At 33.1% G+C, this 16,097-nt stretch overlaps 1 protein-coding gene across 2 annotated transcripts in view; it reads left to right on the top strand.

Moving 5' to 3' along the window:
- Positions 1-16,097, top strand: part of LOC142982569 (inactive dipeptidyl peptidase 10) — a 533,383-nt gene that overhangs the window by 172,554 nt on the left and 344,732 nt on the right. The gene's annotated exons all lie outside the window — the stretch shown is intronic.

Here is a 16,097-nt window from a genome sequence, read left to right as displayed (position 1 = left end):
CAAACATAATATCTCATTGTACCTCAACTCTACATTATACAATGCGCCAAGCTTATTTCACCATAGTTTTATTCTGGAACAAAATATACAATGAAATGCATTCTTTTAATTTCCACTTCGCTTATCTTTACTTTGCCAACGCTGTCTTTCTACTGCAGTACGGAAGACCAAATTACATCAAACTATTGTATACTGTACTGTGTTCAAAATACTTTTGTTCTTTACATAGTTACATTATTAGTGTAAAAGTTTCTGTATTCGAAAGATAGCCAATGCGTTTTACGGCCCACCGCCTTTATATTGGCACTCTTTAGAACAAAACATCACATACTTACGATTTTTTTTACTTTTTGGATAAAAAGAATGCAAAAATACTTATAGTGAGATCGAAATGAAAACTTGCTACGCTAAGTTTTGTTTTAAGGAGTCTTATAACACATTCTGTATCTTTTATTACACTTATAACTGTTTCTATCCCGATGATGACTAGTTTAAGAAACTTCTGAACAAACATCGGTTTTTTTTTCAAACGGACTATTGGCAGTTTTATCATACATTATATTCTGATGTTATCTGTCGGATAGATCATCTGACATTCATCCTTAAATCGTGACACTAAAAGCAAATACGAAAATTCTAGTAAATAGTTTACAAAGTATGTCATACCACATATAATGAGTATAACAGTATGATTTTAAAAATGCCTTTAAATGCTAACATATGACAGTACAGCTAAACTTTCCCCCTAATTCCTGAAATCGTAATCTAAACAGTATTAAGCAGAGTGCTGAATGTCGTCAAAATGTTGATTACGTTCCGTTTCACGCTGAGATTGGAATATCAACCAAATCTCTATTAACCCTCGGATATTCTGACCTTTACAAAATTTTCCAAGTAATTGCTAATTTCTGCCAGGGTTTTGGATTTCAGAATTACCAAACTAATGTCGCCACATGGGTTCACTTGAATATTTTTTTTTTTTTTTAATTCTTGTTAACATTAGCTATGTCTCAATGTAAGTTGTGTTAAAATAGGTCTAGTAGTTACGGACTTTGTCGGAACAAACAAACAGACAGACAGACAAAAAACTAACATTTGTTTACAGTTATAACTATAGCATTTACAAATCACACGCAGTTACTAAATCTTCTTATTAATTAACGACTTTAAAAACAAAAACGCAACATTTTGAAAATGTCAGCTAATTTTCTTTTGCTAAAATACAGTTGAACAATTCATCTGTTACCTCATTACGTCACTTCCTCTCGCTTTGGCGGGTAACCACAATATCTCCGTATCCGTCGGTACGTATTTCCGGTGCGAGCGACCTCATATCCGGGTCCGGGTGAAGCGCTGTGAAGATACGACCTTTTACAAACGAAGGTGCAAGTAAACGGATCTTATGTTTTTTACATTACCTTTCGGAGATTGGTTGAAAAATTTAGAGCGAAAACATAGAACCAGCTTTGTGTAGAATAAAACGAATTGTAAATAAAAAAAATGATCACTATCAGCTGTGAGTCGCAAAAATATTTGTTTCATGTTGGAATTGAACCCGCGACCTCTCAGCGCACGTGTTGTGGTTTGGCGACCACCTTAATTACTGCGCCACGGAGGTCTTGAATTAGAAAGTGCCTTTAAATTGCGCAACTAGAATATTACTTGACATATCTTAAAGGAAAACAAGCGTAATACAGTTCTCTATTTTAAACATAAGCATTTTCCAATAATTTAAAAAAGATCTTCTGTTTTCCTTTCTCTAAAAAATATCACTTGCATTCTACACGTAACTGAAATTCTCTATAAAAAAACTCTTTCGCTAAATCATTTCAGACGCAAGAGCACCTCCGTTGCGCCTTTCTCATATAATTTTAAGAAATCATAATTTCAAAAATAGGTCAACTTGACCTACTTTTAACCGAATTCAAAAAGGTGGAGGATCTTGATTCATTGTTTTTTTACCCATTTAAAAAATGGGCTTAAATGTTCTCAACTAAAGGGTCAACTAGTCATTAATAGCTATGGGTTAAAGTTGGGAAGCAAAACTAAAAGTGTACGAGTGGTGAGTTTCCACAACTTTCCTCATCCGCGGTCTCTGAGCACGTGGCGAGGAAATAGAGGGGAAACTCTCTTTTATTGCACGTATTATTTTGATTAAAATGCACTGGGAGTTCGTGCAGTGGGACTTTGAATAAGAGTTTTGGGATTTGGTAGAAGTTTGGCAAACTTGAATCAATTTTGATTTGGTCTGTGTATCCAGTCTCTCAGTTGACAACTAGTTTACTTCAAATTGATAGCCACTAGAAAGTATATTGCTATTTTGACATAACGTATTAATTGCTATAAACTAAGGGAGTTAATAAGCTCTTAATTGGGATACGTATTAGCTTCGGATTCACTGAGTTAGTAAACCTATTGATTATTTTCATGGCCATAAATAATGTTTTAATTGTTTTTATTATTGAGGGGAAAAAAGTGGGGAGGCCTTTGCCCAGCAATCGGACGCGGACTAGCAAATAGAAATCCAAATTATATCCCTTAAATGGTTGACTCTGAATGAATACATACAAAACATGAAACAAAACTGAATTTTTGAAAGTTTAATTACTGACAGTTTAGCTATTATCGATATACAACCTAATCCAGCGCTAGTAAAACCCCTTCAGTTCTGAGTACAATCATGAGCGATGTTTGATGGAGGCCTCGCCTGAAGCAATTACCTCGAGCAATCAACTCGCACGTTTTTACTGAACAACTCTATTACAACCTACTAGCCTGTCTCTTCAGCTTTGAGTCCTACAATGTTTTCCAATCATGCAATTCATAAAATTTTGTATAAAAGTCTGTTACGTTTTCACAACTGAACTGTTGTACTGATTATGTTGAAATTTAACATAGAAATAGAAAAGATCCAATAAATTTTTGAAGCAATATATATAATGTACTTGACGTACATTATATATATTGCTTCAAAAATTTAGGCTTAAATACTTTTTATATTCAACCCATGCACACACAAGTGGACCCGTGAGTTAGCTTTTATAATTTGCTACCGGCGCGTCCCCGCTCCTCTCGGTATAAACTGTTATTTCACGAAAAACTCTTGGATCTCTTAAATCATCCTATTTACCAAAAAACACCACCTAACTCCGTTGCACAGTTTAAAAAAAATAAATATACGTACATACAGATATAGGGGTAGACGCGGGAAGTGACTTTGCTTTATATTATGTCAAACAAATTTACATCGTTTAAAACATTTAGTATCATTTGAAGAATCAAGAACAATTTAGCATCTTTCAGAAGTGACTTGTTATCGAATTGAGGTTTATTAATCATTTTATTTAAATGTTGTTTTGATTAAAGATTGATTGCAGTGGGGCCTTTGTTAATAATTACTTTTAAATACAGAAGTGATTAAAACACATACATTTTCAAAAATGTTTAAACTCTTGTTATCTTACTTATTAGCACCTTAATATTGCTTTAATTTATTTATATTATGACCTATGTGTGTTCGGTAGTGTTGGTAGCAGCCTTACATCATCAAAGTTTTATACCTAATAGAAAGATTGTTAAAACTAATTGGCGATTAAAAAGAGTGGCCAGGAGTTTCTTGCCAGCTCTTCTCATTGGCCCTACTGGCGGTAAATTCACTCTCTGTATCATTGACTATCATAAGTGTCAGCATTTGACCTATATAAATAAATGATTTGATTTTGATTTAGATCTTACGCCCAGTTTCTGAGGGACATTTCGCGGTAGTTTATCTATTCAAACTGGCATGTTCATATAAGCTGAAACGCAATTATATATTTAGATAAAATACCGCTAAATGTGCCTCAGAAACCGGGTATTGGCGAATTTTGTAGTAGTAGAGCTAGCAAGAAACTTCAGGCTAATCTTTTTGTTTCACCTTCAAAATACTTTGTGTCACGTACCTATTTTGTAGCAATTTAAAATTCTGTTCTAATAAACATGTTTTTTCTTTACAGGTAAGTCTCTTAAGCATCCCGTGGTGAGTAAATTAAACGTCAGATTTGACGAGTCCTTTGTACTGAAGTTCAAAGTGTTCAAATACACTGTGTACAGAAAACTAATAAATAAATAAATAAGAAGGTATTTAACGTATTTGTAGTGTAGTATACACTTATGTGATGCACATAATATGTACATACCGATGCAAGTTCGTAGAAAGAATGTATCACGACTTTTATTTTATATATTATACGTACTTTCTGCCGAACAGGGATGTTTTTCGACAATAATATGTTATTTATTTGTAAACCTCTTTCTCAACTTGATTTTCCTCTTTTATTATTTAAGCACCTACTTCATTTAATCTCTGCATCACCCCAAGGTAGACTGGCAGAAAATGACTTTGGCATTAAGTCCGCCTTTACACAAATTTTGTATAAGAAGTTTATATAAATAAATAAATATACATACTTCTAAGGTAATAAAGGTGTTTTAGAGTATACTCAGTTGCTATGTTATTACAAACTGTCTGTTTAAATCTGGTACAATAGGGATGACGACTATTTTTATTTTTCACTATCCATCTGGTTGATTGTAAAAACAATTATTACTATTCTACCAGATTTAAACATAGATATAACATAACACAGAGGAACGCTTAATCATTCAATAAAATTTACTGGTTTCGAGAACCATAATTTGTTAGGTTTAATTAGTTCTATATAAAAACCACATCAAAGGAACTGTTTGCGCAATACAACATGATATAGTTGCTAGTATGCTGTGTCCAAGTGTGTATACAAACTCTTATACATATAATATATTACTTTGTGTATTGATGGAATGTTTTTTTTTAGTTTTTGACGTCTTTATTCATAACTTTTAAACTCTCGCGTTGCATGTTTAATGTATAATAGAATACGGGAATTAACGCGAACACGCATTTATCCTTAAAATGCCTAACGTTTCGGCGCAGGTTGCACTCGCCGTGGTCCCAGGCTGACTGGAGCAGCGATGACAGGCTTCGTGTATATGAGTGTATCTTTATTCACATGTAATTTGTTCAAAGTTATGTTTATTATAATTTTATTGGTGAACATTTCGTAAAGCTGTGTTTAGTAATAGAAATGAAATGATTAGAAAATTGAAACATTCTTATGTTCCTTTCTTTTATAGCGTTATGATCTGATGAATTGTAATTTTTGACATATTTTTTAATTCTTTTAAGGTTAATTAAATTAGTTGTTAGTAAGCTCATGATAAAGAAAAGAGTGACTTCACTGCCTCTATGGTACATTAAGAATTATTTGTTACTTTTAAAATATTTTATTTTTGACTATATCCGCTTTATCTAGAATTATAACCAACACATCATATTCAGCATTAACAACAACAGTAATTCAAGAAGCCTACTATGTACCTACACACACACACGTATTATATAAGGTATGTACTTTCTATTTACCCCTACCACTAATCTGGGTTTAGTATTTAGGCATCATATCAAGACTTAGTATTATAGTTAACTAAGCACGTATGCCCTTTAGCTACAATCGCATAAGTGATATAGTGCGTGAGATTAGTTACTTAGGTCTACTTGTAAGTTTAAGTTTTGTTCATACGTATATGTCACTATTTAGCCCATTGCTGTGTCACTGCTGGGCAAGGGTCTTCTTTAAGAATGAGAGAGAGGTTAGACCTTGAATCAACTTGTGGCCACTACCTTCTAGGCATGCAAGTTGACATCACCATGATTTCCTTCACTGTTAGAACAAGTGATAATTATTATGTCTAATACACTCAAAACTTTGAAGAGTCGTTACTTTGGGTTTAAACCGTCGACCATTTTGAATTTTAGGCGCGTGCTTAGACCACTCACTGCATATTTTAGTATCTAAACTTTTATGATAAATGCAACAATTTAGCGGTCTTTTACTTACTAAGATAACCTGTTGCTATAACAGATGAAGACCCAGGTTCAAACACAGATTTCAAAATTATGTTTAAAATTTCATCTGCAAACTGTTGAAATATAGAATTAAAGTTTGCACTCGCACTCGTGCGGGTCAGATAGTTGAAAAATATATTTTCCTTTGTTTCTTTAAAACAAAAATAGGCTTTACGTACAAATATATTTGGTACAACGTTGAGCCTTAACAGTGAATTCCAAAAATAGAATCGGATTTATTCTGAAAATTCTGTTTCAAAAATACATCAGAATTTACAAATTGAATCTCTGTAGGAAAAAAATTGTAAATGGCAATATTACATATTTTGTGTTAAGCTTTCACGCGTTACCGGCTGAAGCGAATTTAGTAAACTTTAATAGCATTGTGACTGTTTTTTCAAGGAAGAACCTAATTTTAAATATTGTGCAAAACACCTACAGAGCCAGCATAATATAGTTTGAAGCAGAAGTATGGGTATCTCTACTCATCTATTACTCGATCGCACCAATAACCCTAAAATGCGTACAACCTTCCTAAACCAATAGTAAGGGTGTCGAAAATCCTATTTCTATCAGAGCAAGGTCATTGCCCCCGACACGTTACACCCTGTATATGTACCGTAGCGAGTATCACATTTTATGTACAGTCAAAAGCAAAAATATCCATGCATACGAATTTTATGTGTCGTTTTGACTTTAAAATATATAAATACTAGCTGACCCGCGCAACTTCGCTTGCGTCACATAAGAGAGAATAGGTCAGAATTTTCCACGTTTTTGTAAAACTTTTTACTGTTACTCTGCTCCTATTGGTGGTAGCGTGATGATATAAAATATGCTTTTTTTGCATGAAAAATATTCTCAAAATTATTTATATCTCTTAATATTACGAAGTCGCGCTAAAGCATATCCGCCATTAAAACAGTTGCCATGACAACGGGATTTTGTTAATTCAATGTCATTATAATATTGATTATTCGCGACTTCGATCACCACCTGAGTTTTCCCGGGAAATGCGTCATTTTCCCGGGGTAAAAAGTAGCCTATGTCCTTTCTCGGGTATCAAAATATCTCCATACCAAATTTCATGCAAATTGGTTCAGTAGTTTAGGCGTGATTGAGTAGCAGACAGACAGACAGACAGACAGAGTTACTTTCGCATTTATAATATTAAGTATGGATGTTTGCATGATAATATTACCATTGTTAATTCGCACAGCTTGGCTTCAATACAACTTTTTTCGATTTCTCATTATTATTTGTATTTACTGTGCCTTTACATATTTAAGTCTGGTCAGGCCAAATTGGTTTAGACGTTCTCGGCTTTCAACGACGAACAGCAATGGAATGACCCTTGTGACTTTTGTATACCTAAAAGTTAAAAAGTCGTATATATATTTTTGTTCGTAACTATACAGAGAATATAGGTGTATGTACAATGTGACTATAGTAACGTTACTATATAGTTATGTTGTTTATTAGGTGTTCTGGTGAGAATACTGCTTCATTTAACGTTTCAGTTTGTGGGTAACGGGTTAAGAGGTTTAGTTGGGCAGTTATCTATTCAAGATAATTTTACAACATTATTTTTATTTTATATGACTACTCTTGTCTTCAAAACGAATAAGTTAAAGATATTAATGTTTTAGATTTTTGCTAAACTAAAAATCTTTTTTTTTCGTTTTAGTCTTTTGATAATTACATTTTATAAAAGTCATTACATAATAATAATAATCATAATCTTCGTCATCTATTTCAAATAGAACAGACCTCGTCTTTCAGTTATTGACTGTTTTACTCCTAAGAACAACTCTTAACGCTCCTTGAGCAACATTAAGAGTAGAATACAGACGGAAAGAAATTCTAGCAATTCAAAAAAGTACTTTTTCAGTGGACGTTCTACCAATTTTATACAAAACTTGGTCTTGTTCAGTTTATTCTGTACATGACAACGGTATCTACGTAGTTATATTATAACGTCTGTATGGTGAAACGCGGTCAAGTGCGAGCCTTGTCGAGTGATCCGTGACGTCATTGATAATGTGACGCTCGTCTGGACACAATGCTACCACGAAAATTGTGCGTCGTATTTACAGAGAATTAGAAACAGAGAGTGTTCTATATACTTATTGTTTAGTAAAAGATTCGTAAAAATGTTATACAGAAATTTTGGTGGATTTTAGGTAATAAAATTAATTTAGTGTTAGATAGAAGTAATATTTTGTTATGTTTTTTTGAACTTCTGCACTCACTTGAAGGCAGCTTCTGGAGGACTATAGACTTCATATTCTGTATCAAACAGTATAAACTGTACGTAGGTTCGGTTTCTTGACTTATTAAAGTACCTAGTAAAAAAAATATCAACCGCAATTTCTTTCGACAATTTATATTATATCATAAATATGCCCATATATTACCCTTTCTTCCATGGGATAGACAGAGACGGAAATTAAATAAAACATATGAATACCACTTCTTTAACTCTGAAATAAATTCCCATCAAATTATCTTAAGCGCGTCAACATAACCAGCTTTTCAATACAAAGTTAACTAAAGACTGCTTCAAGCTTAGCTACTACTTACAAAACATCGAGCTAGCTATAAAGTACAGTTTTCATTACAGAGAGTCGATAGTGTCGATAGCGTAGTACAAAGTTAGTCCACTGTCAACTGACGCGTTATTAAACTTTGTAGTGAATGTTACACGTTTTTGAAGCTATTTTTTTATTTTTATGTAATAAACTGTTGCAGTAGAAATAAATCTTAAGCATTCGCGAGTTATTACTAAACTACAATTACTATTTTGTTTTAAAAGTGCATCGGTGCAGCGGTGGTGTAATCGATTGTTACGCAAAGCTAAGTCGGGACATGCATTTGATATCTGTATCAGACAAAGTACTATTATTGAGTCGTTTTAAACATGGTCATTAATTTTCTGATCTGAAAGTCTAGCCTGTGGTTTTACAGTCTACCTGACTAAAACGGTAAGAAATTGATGGAATGTATTCCTGTGTATTGTACACTCACTTCTAAAACGTCGCGCTAGCTATAAAGTAGAGTTTTCATTACGTAGTGTCGATAGTGTCGATAGCGTAGTACAAAGTTAGTCCACTGTCAACTGTCGCGTTATTAAACTTTGTAACCGACCTTACAAGTTGTGTTGATGCTGTTTTGACCTCAATTTTAAGTACTTTAGAGCAAAAGTATGATGTAGTCTTAAACATGCCGAAAATTGTAAAGTTGCGGTACCTTATTTATACTCTAAAGTTCTTGAATGTAGATTTGTTGGGTGGTTAGAGGGATCAGGTTTATGAGATAAGCCCTTAAATTGACATAATTGCAACTGAAAGACAAAACCACCTCGTCTGCGTGCTAACGTCTCGTTACGCCCTTTCCTTTTTGCTGCTTTACGTCAGTATAAGGCTGTAAAAGTGTATACGTAAAATGAAAGTAACACCATAAATTAGTATACATTTTTATAAAATTCATTTGGAACTCCATAAGACTGCATCCGCAAATTGCATAGCATTTCAAATATCAATGATAGATTAACCCGTGGCTGTAGTCTACAACTGGTTTCGGACCTTATTACTAATTTTACCTTTTTCCAATTCAATTTATTATTACACACACCAGATTTATTCAAAACTATAACGACGTTTATCCCCTACAATTCTATCATAGCCCATCAACTGCCCGCTTTCAATATCGCAGTATTCAGCGGGTTATTGTGAACTAAATCGCGGCACTGTCGGCCAGTTGGTGGCACAATGATAACGACTATGAACGTAAGCCTATGTAGGTATTGTACAATAAAGCGCTCTTAGCCTTTAGCGGCTTCTATACACTAACCATATGGTCAGTGGAGGACTGTTTCAACAGAAAATTTAAATAGTAAATAGTCTCCATTGACATTTTTTAGGATAGTACGGTTTCGCTCCCGATTTTTTTTCCTGGGACACAATTTACGCTGTCAATCTTTTTTCTAATAAGATGACTTACATACATACTAACATAAAATCACAACTTATTTCCATAGTGGTAGGCAGAGACCATAGACCGCGACTTGGTATGATCTTTACAAACTTCCTTTGCTTCATTCACATTCTTAGTTAATTTATTCTCACACTTAGTTAAAACAAACTCATGTTTTAGCTGATATACCTCGCTAATCGTAGTTAATGGTACTGGGCGCAGTAAGCGTGTTTGATTAAATCAACGAAAGAATATTTTTCAATATTCAAATTATTAATAATAATTAAAACTATACCTACATTAAATAATAATTTTATATGTACAAACGAAATATAAATAAATAAAGGAATTAAATATAATAATAATAATAGCTGTCTAAAAAGGGCCTCTACGTGTTGGCTTCGGCCCCCACACGCCTTCCAAATGTCCGGGACTCTGTAGTCCCGAGATAAGAAAGAGACGTACAAAATAATAATATTTTTTCATACCAAATACGCAATTATAAAAAAATGACACTTCTCTTACACCGACATAAATCAACTGTTATCAAACTCCAAAACCAACCAATTGAAAACCAAAAATTAAAAACTCAAATATTCCCACTCAATATAGTAAAATAATCTATTCAAACAGCTGACCAACTATCCACCTTGAACAAGTTTAGTACAGGAACTTAACTCGCAATAGAATAAGCATTGTCTGTACAACTCTGTACTAAGTTAACAAACTGACTTGATACTTAGTATTGGTTGTGACAGCCGGAACTTGTGAACTATTTTGATAATAATTCGTTTAGAAGTTTAGATCGGTAAAAATGAACAAATTAAATCTCTTTATTATGAACGGAATTTATAAAACAATTACAAAATGGTACAAAACATGTAAAATAACAGTACAATTAGTGGCATTATCCCACAATCTCTTCAGGCTACTTATACGGTGGATAGATATGATGCAAATAAGAATTTTGAAACCTGTCATTGACACATAAAATGTTTTAATTTGCTTTGTGTTACGTATTTTATTTAATTTCAGAGTCAAGGCATTTTATTTTGTACTTTATAACCCGTTAACAACAGATTACAAAATACCTAGACCCTAAAAAGACCCATATACATACCCATACACGATTATGTAAAACACAAAAGTAAGGAGTGACCCTCTTCACGTATATGTTCAATGTGTTGTATGTAAAACGAACCGTGCCTTTTTGCTACTAAGTGCCTCGCTCACGAGTTTCGCCACTAGTCTGTAGCACACATTACTACATTACTACATTACTATAGCACCTAGTGGATATGTATCAGATAGATTATCAGACGAAATTTTGTCAGTTGTTTTCATAAAACTGAACGTGAAATTCTTAGCCGTTTTGGTAAAATATTAAAATTGGTAACTGAAATTTAAAGCTTTTTTTTTGTAATCAGGACGGGCAACGTTTACTTTTTAAACCGAGAGCAGTTGTCGACCTACCCCCGGTTTCTGAGGTACATTTAGCGGTAGTTTATCTATTCTATAGCGTTTAAACTCATATAAAAAAACGCTATTGAATAGATAAACTACCGCTAAATGTACTCAGAAACCGGGGGTTATTCATTGTCAGTACGTGCAAAAAGCTTATAGCTTTTTCGCACTTCAAAAGTAAGAATCTCGCTTTTGCAACGAATGTTCGAATATAAATCTCGCAACAGTATGCCTTCTAATAGAAAGAATATCATATGCTATATCAATTTAGTTCATAACTTGATAATCCGTTCACGAGTTAACTATGACGTGTACTCCAAGCCTTATTCCTTCAGCTCGTTTCGGCACTAAGGAGTTTTCAGGTGCTTTCAGGAATTATTCTCAGTGCGGAAACTTTGTAATAACTACAGATGGAGAAGTTTTCATGTAGGTGTGAGGTTAATATTATTTGTGAAGTTGCCGCGGGTCTCATTATGTTCTTAGTTGGTTATAGTTTCTGAAAACGTGAAGGGGTTGGGAACATTTTAATGAATTTTATTACTACTTTTATTTTAAAAGCGAATATCTGTTTGTAACGTTTTCACGGTTAATCCACAGAATCGATTTTGGTGATATTTGCAGTGAAGATAGTAAGTATAACACTTTAAATTAAATATGGGCTCCTTGATTATACGATATCAACGCGAAGAAGGTCGCCGGGATAGCAATTTTTTTACAAAAGAAAAATGTTTTGTTTAAAATACATAATTACACCGTAACTGTACAATTATAGTACATAATTTTACCCAGTTTAAGCGTAAATTTTGAAGTTTTGAGATACCAATCAACCATTTTATAAAAAAAAAACCTGTTTTAAACTCAAAATGTACTGCAACAATATGCGATAAAAAAACATAAAAATAACTTTATCAAAATAGGTAAAGCAAAGACAATCAACCCAAAGAAAAACAATTAAACCTTTAAGATAACATCTTTCACAATTCATCTCAACTATTAACTTCCTCTTACAAAACTACTGAAGAAATTAAAATCGTTCGTAAAGCCACCGAGCACAAGCCGGCCATGTTTTGTTGAAGGTAAACAAAGAAGTGTTCAGTTAACGCGCTATGAAATCTAATAATGTAAAGCCGTAGTGATGGGACGGTAGGCCGGTTTATGTTAGTCGGTCTGACAATCGACTAATTTGAGCTGACGGTGGAGTGAGGTTTTTGATGTGATTTTTTATTTGGGTAAGTTTCGGAATAAAAAACAGATTTTTTTTTTGGGAATATGGTTTTCGTAGGTCTAGATTTTTATTTTGGTGGTTGATAATTACTAAGAAAGGATTTGATTTTAAACAAATGCTTTTATGATTTTTTATATTATAATAATTGTACTAGACAAATATTTTAAGAAAAACATTGTTTGTATTTTTATTCCAAGGTTTTTTTTTCTAATTATATCAATGTTGTAAACAACATGTGGTGAACCTAGTCGCTTATAAAATGGTCAAAATTGTATGTTAAAGTTTGTTTTATAAACCAAATATTTCAAAAATATATATTTCTTTCAAATAATGAAACGCTAAACTTTCTAGCTATATTTCTCTTCAAGGTGACTCGTAAGAAACTAGTTAGCAGAAGTGCCGAAGGCATCGGCTCGGCATCTATTGATAGCGAGGCTTAGCCATTAAGATAACATCTTGACCAACCCTTTCACTTTGTGTTAGATTGCGACGCCGGCGCTTTTGTCACGCCTTTTTTTAGGCTATAAATAAGACTGTGGATTGCCTTATTTCGTCTTTTCTAAAACTGCCGACTTTAATCATTATCAAATGCTAATATTAAATCGGTTTTGTTGGAGTAATGGTTTAGTTGTAAAAACGAAAGATTGACGAATTGTTTGTGTTTTAAAAGTTAAATTTTTTGCCGAAAATTATGATCCAAACTTTACTTCATGATCAATTGATTGATTGGGTCTAGAAGCAATTTGAACAACACGGATTCGGACATTCCAATCTCCTCAAATGCGTGGCCAATTTTGGAGGATAGGAGAAGATCTGAATACATTAGTTTCTTACTACACCTGGAAACATTTTTTGACAGTCCTCATATCAGACTAATTTGAAATGAAATCATTTTATTTTAATCTGAAACAATTTAAATCTTTAAATTAATCGACTAACTTAACATTTAAAGTCGCATCACTATTGAAAAATGATTAAAACTCTTCATTGGAGCGCAGAACGTCTTTGTTCGTCACTCACTGTGGGTACAACGGTATATAAACCTGTTATATAAACGATATAACGCAGTTATTTCTGCCTACTGTGCCTTCTTGTACTTGTACAGATGGTTTGTATTTGAATATGAAGTTAATGGAGTGTGGCAGAGTTGAATTGTTTTCAATGATTGATGGAATTATTTGCTCGTGACTTAAGGACTCATATAAAGAGTACAGAATCGTATCTTTGCCAACAAATATCTCGTTTATATCTGTGGTGATCATAAGTGTTAGACTCAGTCGGCTCTATGGCTCTATGGCCCAAAAGATGTTCAGATCTTTCAGTAGCGATGATAAATAGTTCCACGACTGATAATTTTGTCTTGCAATTTCATTTGTATTATTTTAGTCTTGTCTACCTACCTTTACGTTATGTCAAGACCTAAGGTAAAGTTTTATAGATCTATATGTCTTTATTGTGAAAGTAGTTTTGGTTTAAAAAACGCAACAAACAAACAGAACACATTTTTAACTTTGAGATTTAAATATACCTACTTGATATCAAATAAGAAATAATAAACTTCTATAAATTCAGTTTGAATAACTTACACAAACATTACCCTGTTAACGAGATCATATACATACTTATGTTATATAAAGAATGCATCTTCAGCAGAAAATGTAGAAAATGTGTGGAGAATTCCTTACATTTTGTTGAATATATTTTGTACAACGGAAGCTGTAGTCAACAATCATAAAACGTACATGCTCTTGATGTTACACTGATCTTAGGAGTTTCAAATTCTGTAATTTAAAATTATTTGAGGTCATTGAACTATCCGGTGATGCATAATGATTATAGTACCTCCTAATCTAAAGGAAATTAATTAGGATTCCATTTGTATTTTGAATATGAACCCCGTTTTTAAAGGTTCACCCTTGTTTGGTATAACAACGTTTTGTCGAAAATCACTCCGGCGAATTTTAGTTACAATAAAGTCATTACGTATAATTATTCATTTGACCGAATAATTAATTGGCAGATTTTTATTTAGCATATTTATTTCTTTGAAATAATGTCATTTGACCGAATTTTCAAAAGTACTAGTTTTATTTAAACGAATGTTTTACTCAACTAATAATGATTTAGTCGAAAGATCGTATCGAATATTAAGTTCATTATTAATTCGTTTCCTTTCATCTATAATATAAAAATAAGTCGGGTTTTCCTTCCTGACGCTATAACTCCAGAACGCACGAACCGATTGCCACGGTTTTGCATTCGTTGGAAAGGTCTCGGGCTCCGTGAGGTTTGTAGCAAACAAAATTCAGGGAAAATTTCACCGACCTCCACGCGGGCGGAGCCGCGGGCGACCGCTAGTTGTCTATAAAACTAACATTGTTCCTTCACCTACTGCCTACTACACCAATTGAATATTCGATAAAATACATGTTATACCACCTGAACATTACATCAAATGAACATTATACCTTTTGATCAATAGCGCAAATGTTGTTATCGCAAATAAATATTCGATGAAATGAAAATTATGTTAATCGATATTATACAAATTGATTATTTTCTTAAACGTTGTTCGAATTAGTAACATTACATCAAAAGTTGTTATACCAAACAAGGGTGAACCGTTTTTAAATATGTAAAAGAGTAATCCAACAATTTATAAATTTTTGGTCCTTTTAGTCATTTACTGCATGGTCAGTGACAATGTAGTGTTTGGAGTTCAAAGTTGTTAAAGTTGGCTTAGCGACTGTTATGTTATTTGGCCACTGATCTGGCATGACCGATGACATTTTACTGGAAAGCTTAACGTTAAAATCAATTGGGTAGTTGACTTGGTTGGTGAAAAAATATTAAACTTGTAGTTACTCTTAAAAGGTTTATCCAAAATGCTCTCGCTATGCAATATTTTTCGTAAAAAAATTGAATTAAAATTGTAAATATTGCAGACTGAAACATTTTATTAGGCACTCATTTGATACCAACGAAAATAAGACACTGACACAAAGCTTTTTTATATCAAAATTAAACATAAAAATCTGGAGGCTTAACCAGTCCTGTATAAAATTCCCATTCGTAGTAGAATAAAGTTCGGTTTAGCTTTACGATTCCACTGAGAGTGTCGTAATAGAGAGAGTTAGAACAGTGGTTGTTGGGAAACAGGCAATTACATGAAACAGTCAGCATGAGAACACATTAAGTGCTTTCATTACAGCTAATTACATGGGTTATGTGTATGTATACGTTTGACAGACATAGAAGTGTAGTTGTATGATGACTTCATTTTCACGCTACACAAATAGAACATAAAAAAAAATTATATGTTCATGTCTGGTATAAATTAATAAATAAATAAACATATGTTCAAAATGTTCACTTAATTGTAATCTGTTATGTGACAATAAGCATCTTTCTTTCTTTCTTTAGTTATTTCAACGTTGTCGTTTCAACGTTATTTCGCAAAATGTTATATGCGTAACAAACAGTAGCGCAATTCTATACAGTCGGTAC

Source organism: Anticarsia gemmatalis, chromosome 22 (genome assembly GCF_050436995.1).
Source record: "Anticarsia gemmatalis isolate Benzon Research Colony breed Stoneville strain chromosome 22, ilAntGemm2 primary, whole genome shotgun sequence".
NCBI classification, from domain to species: domain Eukaryota; kingdom Metazoa; phylum Arthropoda; class Insecta; order Lepidoptera; family Erebidae; genus Anticarsia; species Anticarsia gemmatalis.
This window is presented reverse-complemented; position numbering and strand designations above follow the sequence as displayed.